This window comes from Lissotriton helveticus, chromosome 5_1 (genome assembly GCF_964261635.1).
Source record: "Lissotriton helveticus chromosome 5_1, aLisHel1.1, whole genome shotgun sequence".
In the NCBI taxonomy this organism is placed as follows: Eukaryota; Metazoa; Chordata; class Amphibia; order Caudata; family Salamandridae; genus Lissotriton; species Lissotriton helveticus.
Genome location: NC_136065.1, coordinates 472,031,903 through 472,047,685, shown reverse-complemented (window position 1 = coordinate 472,047,685; position 15,783 = coordinate 472,031,903).

Sequence of the window (15,783 nt, the reverse complement as noted above, 5' to 3'; positions counted from 1 at the left end):
GGAGTCAGAGGGAGGGAGGGAGACAGAGGGAGGGAGACATAGGGAGAGGGAGACAGAGGGAGAGGGCGACAGGGATGGAGGGAGTCAGAGAGAGGGAGGGAGACAGAGGGAGGGAGACAGAGGGAGGGAGACAGAGGGTGACAGACAGAGGGAGACAGTCAGAGGGAGGGAGATAGACAGAGGGAGGAGGGCAACAGAGGGATGGAGACAGGTTGTTTGTGCTCGCTCGCTTGCTACACTGCCTTACTGTGTCACAAAATGACGCATCTCCAAAAAGTGTGTCAGCAACATGAAATTGTTTTGAAGCTGTGGTCTACTATCTTGTGTGGAATTTCCCTATCCCTGTGCATTGGGCATGGTGCTTGGGTGTGTACCTGGGACATATGGGATGAGAGCAGCCTCCTACCCTACACCTTCCACCCTTTGTGCCTCCCTCTTGCAACTACCCCCATTCTGTTGTGTACTGCTGGGACTCATGGCCACCCACCCCCATGCTGCTGGGTACTGTTGTAAGTCCACCCATGTAACATGTGTTTTTTGTACACTCACCAGGCTCAACGGCTCCTTCAATTCCATGTACTCCCACCGGTGGCAGCAGGGCCATGACTTTCTCCTCCCAGGGCTGGTATACTGGAGGTCTGCGGGGACCACCACCTTAAGTGTAGTGTGCATTGGCGTAGTCCTGGTCCATCTTCTTCTTGACCATCCTCCACAGATCATACCACCTGGCCTGGCATTCCTGCCTGGTGGGCCTGATGGGTGCAACAGCATTGACCTTGTCAACGATCCTCTCCCACATGTGTGTTTTTTCAGCCATGCTGGTCTGTCTGACCAATGCCCCAAACAGCTGTGGCTCAACTTCATCTGTTAGGATCTCATTCTCCGGGTTAGTGAACTTTGGATTCTTGGGTGTGGTCATGGTGTGGGGTGTATGTGATTGAGGGGGTGGTGGTGTGTATGGATGAGGGCGTGTGGGTCTGATTGTGAAGGGGGTGGTGTGGGTGTAGATGAGATGGGGTGTATGTGTGAAGGTTAATGGGTGCAGTTGTTGATGTGCTGGCAGGCTCTTCTTTTAGCGAATAGGTATTTTGCAAAGGATGTTGGGTTGTATGTGTGGACCCTTTTATTGGTCAATTTGTGGGTGTGGCTTATTTTGAATTGGTGGTGTGTGTGTTAAATGGGGAGGGTGTTAGAGTTGACCTCTGTTTGCCTGTGTGGCTGTGACCAGGACATTGTTTCTCAATGGTGTGTACACAGGAGACATGTTCAGTGTTGTTGTGCGACTCGTTAGCCAAGTCCTTGTGCTGGTTTAGGTGTTGGCGTTATGTGTGCGTGTCGTACTTGTGCGTGTGGGTGACTTGTACGGGCCGTTGGCGGGTGGGGGGGTTCGCGTAGGCTTGATGGGGGGAGTGTGCGTGTCGTACTTGTGCGAGCGGGTGACTTGTACGGGGCGTTGGCGGGTGAAGGGGTTCGCGTACGCTTGATGGGATGGGTGTGCGTGTCGTACTTGTGCGTGCGGGTGACTTGTATGGGCCGTTGGCGGGTGGGGGTTTGCGTAGGCTTGATCGGGGGGTGTGCGTGTCATACTTGTGCGTGCGGGTGACTTGTACGGGCCGTTGGTGGGTGGGGGGGTTTGCGTAGGCTTGAGGGGGCTGTGCGTGTCATACTTGTGCGTGCGGGTGACTTGTACGGGCCGTTGGCAGGTGGGGGGGTTCGCGTAGGCTTGATCAGGGGGTGTGCGTGTCGTACTTGTGCGTGCGGGTGACTTGTACGGGCCGATGGCGGGTGGGGGGGTTCGCGTAGGCTTGAATGGGAGGGTGTGCGTGTCGTACTGGTGCGTGCGGGTGACTTGTACGGGTCGTTGGCGGGTGGGGGGGTTCACGTAGGCTTGATGGGGAGGGTGTGCGTGTCGTACTTGTGCGTGCGGGTGACTTGTACGGCCCGTTGGCGGGTGGGGGGATTCGCGTAGGCTTGATCGGGGGGGTGTGCGTGTCATACTTGTGTGTGCGGGTGACTTGTACGGGCCGTTGGTGGGTGGGGGGGTTCGCGTAGGGTTGATGAGGGGTGTGCGTGTCATACTTGTGCGTGCGGGTGACTTGTACGGGCCGTTGGCGGGTGAGGGGGTTCACGTAGGCTTGATGGGGGGTGTGCGTGTCGTACTTGTGTGTGCCGGTGACTTGTACGGGCCGTTGGCGGGTGGGGGGGGGTTTGCGTAGGCTTGATCGGGGGAGGGGTGTGCGTATCATACTTGTGCGTGCGTGTGACTTGTATGGGCCGTTGGCGGGTGGGGGGGTTCGCGTAGGCTTGATCGGGGGGTGTGCGTGTCATACTTGTGTGTGCGGGTGACTTGTATGGGCCGTTGGCGGGTGGGGGTGTTCGCGTAGGCTTGATGGGGGGTGTGCGTGTCGTACTTGTGCGTGCGGGTGACTTGTACGGGCCGTTGGCGAGTGGGGGGGTTTACGTAGGCTTGATCGGGGGTGTGCGTGTCATACTTGTGCGTGCGGGTGAATTGTACAGGCCGTTGGCGGGTGGGGGGGTTCGCGTAGGCTTGATGGGGGGGTGCGTGTCGTACTTGTGCGTGCGTGTGACTTGTACGGGCCGTTGGCGGGTGGGGGTTTGCGTAGGCTTGATCGGGGTGTGTGCGTGTCGTACTTGTGCGTGCGGGTGACTTGTACGGGCCGTTGGTGGGTGGGGGGGTTCGCGTAGGCTTGAGGGGGCTGTGCGTGTCATACTTGTGCGTGCGGGTGACTTGTACGGGCCTTTGGCAGGTGGGGGGGTTCGCGTAGTCTTGATCGGGGGGTGTGCGTGTCGTACTTGTGCGTGCGGGTGACTTGTACGGGCCGTTGGCGGGTGGGGGGGTTCGCGTAGGCTTGAATGGGGGGGTGTGCGTGTCGTACTGGTGCGTGCGGGTGACTTGTACGGGTCGTTGGCGGGTGGGGGGTTCACGTAGGCTTGATGGGGAGGGTGTGCGTGTCGTACTTGTGCGTGCGGGTGACTTGTATGGGCCGTTGGCGGGTGGGGGGATTCGCGTAGGCTTGATCGGGGGGGTGTGCGTGTCATACTTGTGTGTGCGGGTGACTTGTACGGGCCGTTGGTGGGTGGGGGGGTTCGCGTAGGCTTGATGAGGGGTGTGCGTGTCGTACTTGTGCATGCGGGTGACTTGTACGGGCCGTTGGCGGGTGAGGGGGTTCACGTAGGCTTGATGGGGGGTGTGCGTGTCGTACTTGTGTGTGCCGGTGACTTGTACGGGCCGTTGGCGGGTGGGGGGGGGTTTGCGTAGGCTTGATCGGGGGAGGGGTGTGCGTATCATACTTGTGCGTGCGTGTGACTTGTAAGGGCCGTTGGCGGGTGGGGGGGTTCGCGTAGGCTTGATCGGGGGGTGTGCGTGTCGTACTTGTGTGTGCGGGTGACTTGTATGGGCCGTTGGCGGGTGGGGGTGTTCGCGTAGGCTTGATGAGGGGTGTGCGTGTCGTACTTGTGCGTGCGGGTGACTTGTACGGGCCGTTGGCGAGTGGGGGGGTTTACGTAGGCTTGATCGGGGGGTGTGCGTGTCATACTTGTGCGAGCGGGTGACTTGTACAGGCCGTTGGCGGGTGGGGGGGTTCGCGTAGGCTTGATGGGGGGTGCGTGTCGTACTTGTGCATGCGGGTGACTTGTACGGGCCGTTGGCGGGTGGGGGTTTGCGTAGGCTTGATCGGGGGGTGTGCGTGTCGTACTTGTGCGTGCGGGTGACTTGTACGGGCCGTTGGTGGGTGGGGGGGTTCGCGTAGGCTTGAGGGGGCTGTGCGTGTCATACTTGTGCGTGCGGGTGACTTGTACGGGCCTTTGGCAGGTGGGGGGGTTCGCGTAGGCTTGATCGGGGGGTGTGCGTGTCGTACTTGTGCGTGCGGGTGACTTGTACGGGCCGTTGGCGGGTGGGGGGGTTCGCGTAGGCTTGAATGGGGGGGTGTGCGTGTCGTACTGGTGCGTGCAGGTGACTTGTACGGGTCATTGGCGGGTGGGGGGTTTACGTAGGCTTGATCGGGGGGGTGTGCGTGTCATACTTGTGCGTGCGGGTGACTTGTACAGGCCGTTGGCGGGTGGGGGGGTTCGCGTAGGCTTGATGGGGGGTTGCGTGTCGTACTTGTGCGTGCGGGTGACTTGTACGGGCCGTTGGCGGGTGGGGGTTTGTGTAGGCTTGATCGGGGGGTGTGCGTGTCGTACTTGTGTGTGCGGGTGACTTGTAAGGGCCGTTGGTGGGTGGGGGGGTTCACGTAGGCTTGAGGGGGCTGTGCGTGTCATACTTGTGCGTGCGGGTGACTTGTACGGGCCGTTGGCAGGTGGGGGGGTTCGCGTAGGCTTGATCGGGGGGTGTGCGTGTCGTACTTGTGCGTGCGGGTGACTTGTACGGGCCGTTGGCGGGTGGGGGGGTTCGCGTAGGCTTGAATGGGGGGGTGTGCGTGTCGTACTGGTGCGTGCGGGTGACTTGTACGGGTCGTTGGCGGGTGGGGGGGTTCACGTAGGCTTGATGGGGAGGGTGTGCGTGTCGTACTTGTGCATGCGGGTGACTTGTACGGGCCGTTGGCGGGTGGGGGGATTCGCGTAGGCTTGATCGGGGGGGTGTGTGTGTCATACTTGTGTGTGCGGGTGACTTGTACGGGCCGTTGGCGGGTGAGGGGGTTCACGTAGGCTTGATGGGGGGTGTGCGTGTCGTACTTGTGTGTGCCGGTGACTTGTACGGGCCGTTGGCGGGTGGGGGGGGTTTGCGTAGGCTTGATCGGGGGAAGGGTGTGCGTATCATACTTGTGCATGCGTGTGACTTGTATGGGTCGTTGGCGGGTGGGGGGGTTCGCGTAGGCTTGATGGGGGGGTGCGTGTCGTACTTGTGCGTGCGGGTGACTTGTACGGGCCGTTGGCGGGTGGGGGTTTGCGTAGGCTTGATCGGGGGGTGTGCGTGTCGTACTTGTGCGTGCGGGTGACTTGTATGGGCCATTGGTGGGTGGGGGGGTTCGCGTAGGCTTGAGGGGGCTGTGCATGTCATACTTGTGCATGCGGGTGACTTGTACGGGCCTTTGGCAGGTGGGGGGTTCGCGTAGGCTTGATCGGGGGTGTGCGTGTCGTACATGTGTGTGCGGGTGACTTGTACGGGCCGTTGGCGGGTGGGGGGGTTCGCGTAGGCTTGAATGGGGGGGGTGCGTGTCATACTTGTGCATGCGGGTGACTTGTACAGGCTGTTGGCGGGTGGGGGGGTTCGCGTAGGCTTGATGGGGGGTTGCGTGTCGTACTTGTGCGTGCGGGTGACTTGTACGGGCCGTTGGCGGGTGGGGGTTTGCGTAGGCTTGATCGGGGGGTGTGCGTGTCGTACCTGTGCGTGCGGGTGACTTGTACGGGCCGTTGGTGGGTGGGGGGGTTCACGTAGGCTTGAGGGGGCTGTGCGTGTCATACTTGTGCGTGCGGGTGACTTGTACGGGCCGTTGGCAGGTGGGGGGGTTCGCGTAGGCTTGACCGGGGGGTGTGCGTGTCGTACTTGTGCGTGCGGGTGACTTGTACGGGCCGTTGGCGGGTGGGGGGTTCGCGTAGGCTTGAATGGGGGGGTGTGCGTGTCGTACTGGTGCGTGCGGGTGACTTGTACGGGTCGTTGGCGGGTGGGGGGGTTCACGTAGGCTTGATGGGGAGGGTGTGCGTGTCGTACTTGTGCGTGCGGGTGACTTGTACGGGCCGTTGGCGGGTGGGGGGATTCACGTAGGCTTGATCGGGGGGGTGTGCGTGTCATACTTGTGTGTGCGGGTGACTTGTACGGGCCGTTGGTGGGTGGGGGGCTTCGCGTAGGCTTGATGAGAGGTGTGCGTGTCGTACTTGTGCGTGCGGGTGACTTGTACGGGCCGTTGGCGGGTGAGGGGGTTCACGTAGGCTTGATGGGGGGTGTGCGTGTCGTACTTGTGTGTGCCGGTGACTTGTACGGGCCGTTGGCGGGTGGGGTGGGTTTGCATAGGCTTGATCGGGGGAGGGGTGTGCGTATCATACTTGTGCGTGCGTGTGACTTGTATGGGCCGTTGGCGGGTGGGGGGGTTCACGTAGGCTTGATCGGGGGGTGTGCGTGTGGTACTTGTGTGTGCGGGTGACTTGTATGGGCCGTTGGCGGGTGGGGGTGTTCGCGTAGGCTTGATGGGGGTGTGCGTGTCGTACTTGTGCTTGCGGGTGACTTGTACGGGCCGTTGGCGAGTGGGGGGTTTACGTAGGCTTGATCGGGGGGTGTGCGTGTCATACTTGTGCATGCGGGTGACTTGTACAGGCCGTTGGTGGGTGGGGGGGTTCGCGTAGGCTTGATGGGGGGTTGCGTGTCGTACTTGTGCGTGCGGGTGACTTGTACGGGCCGTTGGCGGGTGGGGGGATTCACGTAGGCTTGATCGGGGGGGTGTGCGTGTCATACTTGTGTGTGCGGGTGACTTGTACGGGCCGTTGGTGGGTGGGGGGCTTCGCGTAGGCTTGATGAGAGGTGTGCGTGTCGTACTTGTGCGTGCGGGTGACTTGTACGGGCCGTTGGCGGGTGAGGGGGTTCACGTAGGCTTGATGGGGGGTGTGCGTGTCGTACTTGTGTGTGCCGGTGACTTGTACGGGCCGTTGGCGGGTGGGGTGGGTTTGCGTAGGCTTGATCGGGGGAGGGGTGTGCGTATCATACTTGTGCGTGCGTGTGACTTGTATGGGCTGTTGGCGGGTGGGGGGGTTCACGTAGGCTTGATCGGGGGGTGTGCGTGTGGTACTTGTGTGTGCGGGTGACTTGTATGGGCCGTTGGCGGGTGGGGGTGTTCGCGTAGGCTTGATGGGGGGTGTGCGTGTCGTACTTGTGCTTGCGGGTGACTTGTACGGGCCGTTGGCGAGTGGGGGGTTTACGTAGGCTTGATCGGGGGGTGTGCGTGTCATACTTGTGCATGCGGGTGACTTGTACAGGCCGTTGGCGGGTGGGGGGGTTCGCGTAGGCTTGATGGGGGGTTGCGTGTCGTTCTTGTGCGTGCGGGTGACTTGTACGGGCCGTTGGCGGGTGGGGGGATTCGCGTAGGCTTGATCGGGGGGGTGTGCGTGTCATACTTGTGTGTGCGGGTGACTTGTACAGGCCGTTGGTGGGTGGGGAGGTTCGCGTAGGCTTGATGAGGGTTGTGCGTGTCGTACTTGTGCGTGCGGGTGACTTGTACGGGCCGTTGGCGGGTGAGGGGGTTCACGTAGGCTTGATGGGGGGTGTGCGTGTCATACTTGTGTGTGCCGGTGACTTGTACGGGCCGTTGGCGGGTGGGTGGGGGTTTGCGTAGGCTTGATCGGGGGAGGGGTGTGCGTATCATACTTGTGCGTGCGTGTGACTTGTATGGGCCGTTGGCGGGTGGGGGGGTTCGCGTAGGCTTGATCGGGGGTTGTGCGTGTCGTACTTGTGTGTGCGGGTGACTTGTATGGGCCGTTGGCGAGTGGGGGTGTTCGCGTAGGCTTGATGGGGGGTGTGCGTGTCGTACTTGTGCGTGCGGGTGACTTGTACGGGCCGTTGGCGAGTGGGGGGGTTTACGTAGGCTTGATCGGGGGGTGTGCGTGTCATACTTGTGCGTGCGGGTGACTTGTACGGGCCGTTGGCGGGTGGGGGGATTCGCGTAGGCTTGATCGGGGGGGTGTGCGTGTCATACTTGTGTGTGCGGGTGACTTGTACAGGCCGTTGGTGGGTGGGGGGGTTCGCGTAGGCTTGATGGGGGGTTGCGTGTCGTACTTGTGCGTGCGGGTGACTTGTACGGGCCGTTGGCGGGTGGGGGTTTGCGTAGGCTTGATCGGGGGGTGTGCGTGTCGTACTTGTGCGTGCGGGTGACTTGTACGGGCCGTTGGCAGGTGGGGGGGTTCGCGTAGGCTTGATCGGGGGGTGTGCGTGTCGTACTTGTGCGTGCGGGTGACTTGTACGGGCGGTTGGCGGGTGGGGGGGTTCGCGTAGGCTTGAATGGGGGGGTGTGCGTGTCGTACTGGTGCGTGCGGGTGACTTGTACGGGTCGTTGGCGGGTGGGGGGGTTCACGTAGGCTTGATGGGGAGGGTGTGCGTGTCGTACTTGTGCGTGCGGGTGACTTGTACGGGCCGTTGGCGGGTGGGGGGATTCGCGTAGGCTTGATCGGGGGGGTGTGCGTGTCATACTTGTGTGTGCGGGTGACTTGTACGGGCCGTTGGTGGGTGGGGGGGTTCGCGTAGGCTTGATAAGGGGTGTGCGTGTCGTACTTGTGTGTGCGGGTGACTTGTACGGGCCGTTGGCGGGTGAGGGGGTTCACGTAGGCTTGATGGGGGGTGTGCGTGTCGTACTTGTGTGTGCCGGTGACTTGTACGGGCCGTTGGCGGGTAGGGGGGGGTTTGCGTAGGCTTGATCGGGGGAGGGGTGTGCGTATCATACTTGTGCATGCGTGTGACTTGTATGGGTCGTTGGCGGGTGGGGGGGTTCGCGTAGGCTTGATCGGGGGGTGTGCGTCTTGTACTTGTGTGTGCGGGTGACTTGTATGGGCCGTTGGCGGGTGGGGGTGTTCGCGTAGGCTTGATGGGGGGTGTGCGTGTCGTACTTGTGCGTGCGGGTGACTTGTACGGGCCGTTGGCGAGTGGGGGGGTTTACGTAGGCTTGATCGGGGGGTGTGCGTGTCATACTTGTGCGTGCGGGTGACTTGTACAGGCCGTTGGCAGGTGGGGGGGTTCGCGTAGGCTTGATGGGGGGGTGCGTGTTGTACTTGTGCGTGCGGGTGACTTGTACGGGCTGTTGGCGGGTGGGGGTTTGCGTAGGCTTGATCGGGGGGTGTGCGTGTCGTACCTGTGCGTGCGGGTGACTTGTACGGGCCGTTGGTGGGTGGGGGGGTTCGTGTAGGCTTGAGGGGGCTGTGCGTGTCATACTTGTGCGTGCGGGTGACTTGTACTGGCCTTTGGCAGGTGAGGGGGTTCGCTTAGGCTTGATCGGGGGGTGTGCGTGTCGTACTGGTGCGTGCGGGTGACTTGTACGGGTCGTTGGCGGGTGGGGGGGTTTACGTAGGCTTGATCGGGGGGTGTGCGTGTCATACTTGTGCGTGCGGGTGACTTGTACAGGCCGTTGGCGGGTGGGGGGGTTCGCGTAGGCTTGATGGGGGGTTGCGTGTCGTACTTGTGCGTGCGGGTGACTTGTACGGGCCGTTGGCGGGTGGGGGTTTGCATAGGCTTGATCGGGGGGTGTGCGTGTCGTACTTGTGCGTGCGGGTGACTTGTACGGGCCGTTGGTGGGTGGGGGGGTTCACGTAGGCTTGAGGGGGCTGTGCGTGTCATACTTGTGCGTGCGGGTGACTTGTACGGGCCGTTGGCAGGTGGGGGGGTTCGTGTAGGCTTGATCGGGGGGTGTGCGTGTCGTACTTGTGCGTGCGGGTGACTTGTACGGGCCGTTGGCGGGTGGGGGGGTTCGCGTAGACTTGAATGGGGGGGGTGTGCGTGTCGTACTGGTGCGTGCGGGTGACTTGTACGGGTCGTTGGCGGGTGGGGGGTTCACGTAGGCTTGATGGGGAGGGTGTGCGTGTCATACTTGTGCGTGCGGGTGACTTGTACGGGCCGTTGGCGGGTGGGGGGATTCGCGTAGGCTTGATCGGGGGGTGTGCGTGTCATACTTGTGTGTGCGGGTGACTTGTACGGGCCGTTGGTGGGTGGGGGGCTTCGCGTAGGCTTGATGAGGGGTGTGCGTGTCGTACTTGTGCGTGCGGGTGACTTGTACGGGCCGTTGGCGGGTGAGGGGGTTCACGTAGGCTTGATGGGGGGTGTGCGTGTCGTACTTGTGTGTGCCGGTGACTTGTACGGGCCGTTGGCGGGTGGGGTGGGTTTGCGTAGGCTTGATCGGGGGAGGGGTGTGCGTATCATACTTGCGCGTGCGTGTAACTTGTATGGGCCGTTGGCGGGTGGGGGGGTTCACGTAGGCTTGATCGGGGGGTGTGCGTGTCGTACTTGTGTGTGCGGGTGACTTGTATGGGCCGTTGGCGGGTGGGGGTGTTCGCGTAGGCTTGATGGGGGTGTGCGTGTCGTACTTGTGCTTGCGGGTGACTTGTACGGGCCGTTGGCGAGTGGGGGGTTTACGTAGGCTTGATCGGGGGTGTGCGTGTCATACTTGTGCGTGCGGGTGACTTGTACAGGCCGTTGGCGGGTGGGGGGGTTCGCGTAGGCTTGATGGGGGGGTGCGTGTCGTACTTGTGCGTGCGGGTGACTTGTACGGGCCGTTGGCGGGTGGGGGGATTCGCGTAGGCTTGATCGGGGGGATGTGCGTGTCATACTTGTGTGTGCGGGTGACTTGTACAGGCCGTTGGTGGGTGGGGGGGTTTGCGTAGGCTTGATGAGGGGTGTGCGTGTCGTACTTGTGCGTGCGGGTGACTTGTACGGGCCGTTGGCGGGTGAGGGGGTTCACGTAGGCTTGATGGGGGGTGTGCGTGTCGTACTTGTGTGTGCCGGTGACTTGTACGGGCCGTTGGCGGGTGGGGGGGGTTGCGTAGGCTTGATCGGGGGAGGGGTGTGCGTATCATACTTGTGCATGCGTGTGACTTGTATGGGCCGTTGGCGGGTGGGGGGGTTCGCGTAGGCTTGATCGGGGGGTGTGCGTGTCGTACTTGTGTGTGCGGGTGACTTGTATGGGCCGTTGGCGGGTGGGGGTGTTCGCGTAGGCTTGATGGGGGGTGTGCGTGTCGTACTTGTGCGTGCGGGTGACTTGTACGGGCCGTTGGCGAGTGGGGGGGTTTACGTAGGCTTGATCGGGGGGTGTGCGTGTCATACTTGTGCGAGCGGGTGACTTGTACGGGCCGTTGGCGGGTGGGGGGATTCGCGTAGGCTTGATCGGGGGGGTGTGCGTGTCATACTTGTGTGTGCGGGTGACTTGTACAGGCCGTTGGTGGGTGGGGGGGTTCGCGTAGGCTTGATGAGGGGTGTGCGTGTCGTACTTGTGCGTGCGGGTGACTTGTACAGGCCGTTGGCGGGTGGGGGGGTTCGCGTAGGCTTGATGGGGGGGTGCGTGTCGTACTTGTGCGTGCGGGTGACTTGTACGGGCCGTTGGCGGGTGAGGGTTTGCGTAGGCTTGATCGGGGGGTGTGCGTGTCGTACTTGTGCGTGCGGGTGACTTGTACGGGCCGTTGGTGGGTGGGGGGGTTCGCGTAGGCTTGAGGGGGCTGTGCGTGTCATACTTGTGCATGCGGGTGATTTGTACGGGCCTTTGGCAGGTGGGGGGTTCGCGTAGGCTTGATCGGGGGGTGTGCGTGTCGTACTTGTGCGTGCGGGTGACTTGTACGGGCCGTTGGCGGGTGGGGGGGTTCGCGTAGGCTTGAATGGGGGTGTGCGTGTCGTACTGGTGCGTGCGGGTGACTTGTACGGGTCGTTGGCGGGTGGGGGGGTTTACGTAGGCTTGATCGGGGGGTGTGCGTGTCATACTTGTGCGTGCGGGTGACTTGTACAGGCCGTTGGCGGGTGGGGGGGTTCGCGTAGGCTTGATGGGGGTTGCGTGTTGTACTTGTGTGTGCGGGTGACTTGTACGGGCCGTTGGTGGGTGGGGGTTTGCGTAGGCTTGATCGGGGGGTGTGCGTGTTGTACTTGTGCGTGCGGGTGACTGGTACGGGCCGTTGGTGGGTGGGGGGGTTCGCGTAGGCTTGAGGGGGCTGTGCGTGTCATACTTGTGCGTGCGGGTGACTTGTACGGGCCGTTGGCAGGTGAGGGGGTTCGCGTAGGCTTGATCGGGGGTGTGCGTGTCGTACTTGTGCGTGCGGGTGACTTGTACGGGCCGTTGGCGGGTGGGGGGGTTCGCGTAGGCTTGAATGGGGGGGTGTGCGTGTCGTACTGGTGCGTGCGGGTGACTTGTACGGGTCGTTGGCGGGTGGGGGGGTTCACGTAGGCTTGATGGGGAGGGTGTGCGTGTCGTACTTGTGCGTGCGGGTGACTTGTACGGGCCGTTGGCGGGTGGGGGGATTCGCGTAGGCTTGATCGGGGGGTGTGCGTGTCATACTTGTGTGTGCGGGTGACTTGTACGGGCCGTTGGTGGGTGGGGGGGTTCGCGTAGGCTTGATGAGGGGTGTGCGTGTCGTACTTGTGCGTGCGGGTGACTTGTATGGGCCGTTGGCGGGTGAGGGGGTTCACGTAGGCTTGATGGGGGGTGTGCGTGTCATACTTGTGTGTGCCGGTGACTTGTACGGGCCGTTGGCGGGTGGGGTGGGTTTGCGTAGGCTTGATCGGGGGAGGGGTGTGCGTATCATACTTGTGCGAGCGTGTGACTTGTATGGGCCGTTGGCGGGTGGGGGGTTCGCGTAGGCTTGATCGGGGGGGGTGCGTGTCGTACTTGTGTGTGCGGGTGACTTGTATGGGCCGTTGGCGGGTGGGGGTGTTCGCGTAGGCTTGATGGGGGGTGTGCGTGTCGTACTTGTGCGTGCGGGTGACTTGTACGGGCCGTTGGCGGGTGAGGGGGTTCACGTAGGCTTGATGGGGGGTGTGCGTGTCGTACTTGTGTGTGCCGGTGACTTGTACGGGCCGTTGGCGGGTGGGGGGGGTTTGCGTAGGCTTGATCGGGGGAGGGGTGTGCGTATCATACTTGTGCATGCGTGTGACTTGTATGGGTCGTTGGCGGGTGGGGGGGTTCGCGTAGGCTTGATCGGGGGGTGTGCGTGTCGTACTTGTGTGTGCGGGTGACTTGTATGGGCCGTTGGCGGGTGGGGGTGTTCGCGTAGGCTTGATGGGGGGTGTGCGTGTCGTACTTGTGCGTGCGGGTGACTTGTACGGGCCGTTGGCGAGTGGGGGGTTTACGTAGGCTTGATCGGGGGGTGTGCGTGTCATACTTGTGCGTGCGGGTGTCTTGTACAGGCCGTTGGCGGGTGGGGGGGTTCGCGTAGGCTTGATAAGGGGGTGCGTGTCGTACTTGTGCGTGCGGGTGACTTGTACGGGCCGTTGGCGGGTGGGGGTTTGCGTAGGCTTGATCGGGGGGTGTGCGTGTCGTACCTGTGCGTGCGGGTGACTTGTACGGGCCGTTGGTGGGTGGGGGGGTTCGCGTAGGCTTGAGGGGGCTGTGCGTGTCATACTTGTGCGTGCGGGTGACTTGTACGGGCCTTTGGCAGGTGAGGGGGTTCGCGTAGTCTTGATCGGGGGGTGTGCGTGTCGTACATGTGCGTGCGGGTGACTTGTACGGGCCGTTGGCGGGTGGGGGGGTTCGCGTAGGCTTGAATGGGGGGGTGTCCGTGTCGTACGGGTGCGTGCGGGTGACTTGTACGGGTCGTTGGCGGGTGGGGGGGTTTACGTAGGCTTGATCGGGGGGTGTGCGTGTCATACTTGTGCGTGCGGGTGACTTGTACAGGCCGTTGGCGGGTGGGGGGGTTCGCGTAGGCTTGATGGGGGGTTGCGTGTCGTACTTGTGCGTGCGGGTGACTTGTACGGGCCGTTGGCGGGTGGGGGTTTGCGTAGGCTTGATCGGGGGGTGTGCGTGTCGTACTTGTGCGTGCGGGTGACTTGTACGGGCCGTTGGTGGGTGGGGGGGTTCACGTAGGCTTGAGGGGGCTGTGCGTGTCATACTTGTGCGTGCGGGTGACTTGTACGGGCCGTTGGCAGGTGGGGGGGTTCGTGTAGGCTTGATCGGGGATGTGCGTGTCGTACTTGTGTGTGCGGGTGACTTGTACGGGCCGTTGGTGGGTGGGGGGCTTCACGTAGGCTTGATGAGGGGTGTGCGTGTTGTACTTGTGCGTGCGGGTGACTTGTACGGGCCGTTGGTGGGTGGGGGGCTTTGCGTAGGCTTGATGGGGGGGTGCGTGTCGTACTTGTGCGTGCGGGTGACTTGTACGGGCCGTTGGCGGGTGGGGGGATTCGCGTAGGCTTGATCGGGGGGATGTGCGTGTCATACTTGTGTGTGCGGGTGACTTGTACAGGCCGTTGGTGGGTGGGGGGGTTCGCGTAGGCTTGATGAGGGGTGTGCGTGTCGTACTTGTGCGTGCGGGTGACTTGTACGGGCTGTTGGCGGGTGAGGGGGTTCACGTAGGCTTGATGGGGGGTGTGCGTGTCGTACTTGTGTGTGCCGGTGACTTGTACGGGCCGTTGGCGGGTGGGGGGGGGTTTGCGTAGGCTTGATCGGGGAGGGGTGTGCGTATCATACTTGTGCGTGCGTGTGACTTGTATGGGCCGTTGGCGGGTGGGGGGGTTCGCGTAGGCTTGATCGGGGGGTGTGCGTGTCGTACTTGTGTGTGCGGGTGACTTGTATGGGCCGTTGGCGGGTGGGGGGGTTTACGTAGGCTTGATCGGGGGGTGTGCGTGTCATACTTGTGCGAGCGGGTGACTTGTACGGGCCGTTGGCGGGTGGGGGGATTCGCGTAGGCTTGATCGGGGGGGTGTGCGTGTCATACTTGTGTGTGCGGGTGACTTGTACAGGCCGTTGGTGGGTGGGGGGGTTCGCGTAGGCTTGATGAGGGGTGTGCGTGTCGTACTTGTGCGTGCGGGTGACTTGTACAGGCCGTTGGCGGGTGGGGGGGTTCGCGTAGGCTTGATGGGGGGGTGCGTGTCGTACTTGTGCGTGCGGGTGACTTGTACGGGCCGTTGGCGGGTGGGGGTTTGCGTAGGCTTGATCGGGGGGTGTGCGTGTCGTACTTGTGCGTGCGGGTGACTTGTACGGGCCGTTGGTGGGTGGGGGGGTTCGCGTAGGCTTGAGGGGGCTGTGCGTGTCATACTTGTGCGTGCGGGTGACTTGTACGGGCCGTTGGTGGGTGGGGGGGTTCGCGTAGGCTTGAGGGGGCTGTGCGTGTCATACTTGTGCGTGCGGGTGATTTGTACGGGCCTTTGGCAGGTGGGGGGGTTCGCGTAGGCTTGATCGGGGGGTGTGCGTGTCGTACTTGTGCGTGCGGGTGACTTGTACGGGCCGTTGGCAGGTGGGGGGGTTCGCGTAGGCTTGAATGGGGGTGTGCGTGTCGTACTGGTGCGTGCGGGTGACTTGTACGGGTCGTTGGCGGGTGGGGGGGTTTACGTAGGCTTGATCGGGGGGTGTGCGTGTCATACTTGTGCGTGCGGGTGACTTGTACAGGCCGTTGGCGGGTGGGGGGGTTCGCGTAGGCTTGATGGGGGGTTGCGTGTTGTACTTGTGTGTGCGGGTGACTTGTACGGGCCGTTGGTGGGTGGGGGTTTGCGTAGGCTTGATCGGGGGGTGTGTGTGTCGTACTTGTGCGTGCGGGTGACTTGTACGGGCCGTTGGTGGGTGGGGGGGTTCGCGTAGGCTTGAGGGGGCTGTGCGTGTCATACTTGTGCGTGCGGGTGACTTGTACGGGCCGTTGGCAGGTGAGGGGGTTTGCGTAGGCTTGATCGGGGGTGTGCGTGTCGTACTTGTGCGTGCGGGTGACTTGTACGGGCCGTTGGCGGGTGGGGGGGTTCGCGTAGGCTTGAATGGGGGGGTGTGCGTGTCGTACTGGTGCGTGCGGGTGACTTGTACGGGTCGTTGGCGGGTGGGGGGGTTCACGTAGGCTTGATGGGGAGGGTGTGCGTGTCGTACTTGTGCGTGCGGGTGACTTGTACGGGCCGTTGGCGGGTGGGGGGATTCGCGTAGGCTTGATCGGGGGGTGTGCGTGTCATACTTGTGTGTGCGGGTGACTTGTACGGGCCGTTGGTGGGTGGGGGGGTTCGCGTAGGCTTGATGAGGGGTGTGCGTGTCGTACTTGTGCGTGCGGGTGACTTGTATGGGCCGTTGGCGGGTGAGGGGGTTCACGTAGGCTTGATGGGGGGTGTGCGTGTCATACTTGTGTGTGCCGGTGACTTGTACGGGCCGTTGGCGGGTGGGGTGGGTTTGCGTAGGCTTGATCGGGGGA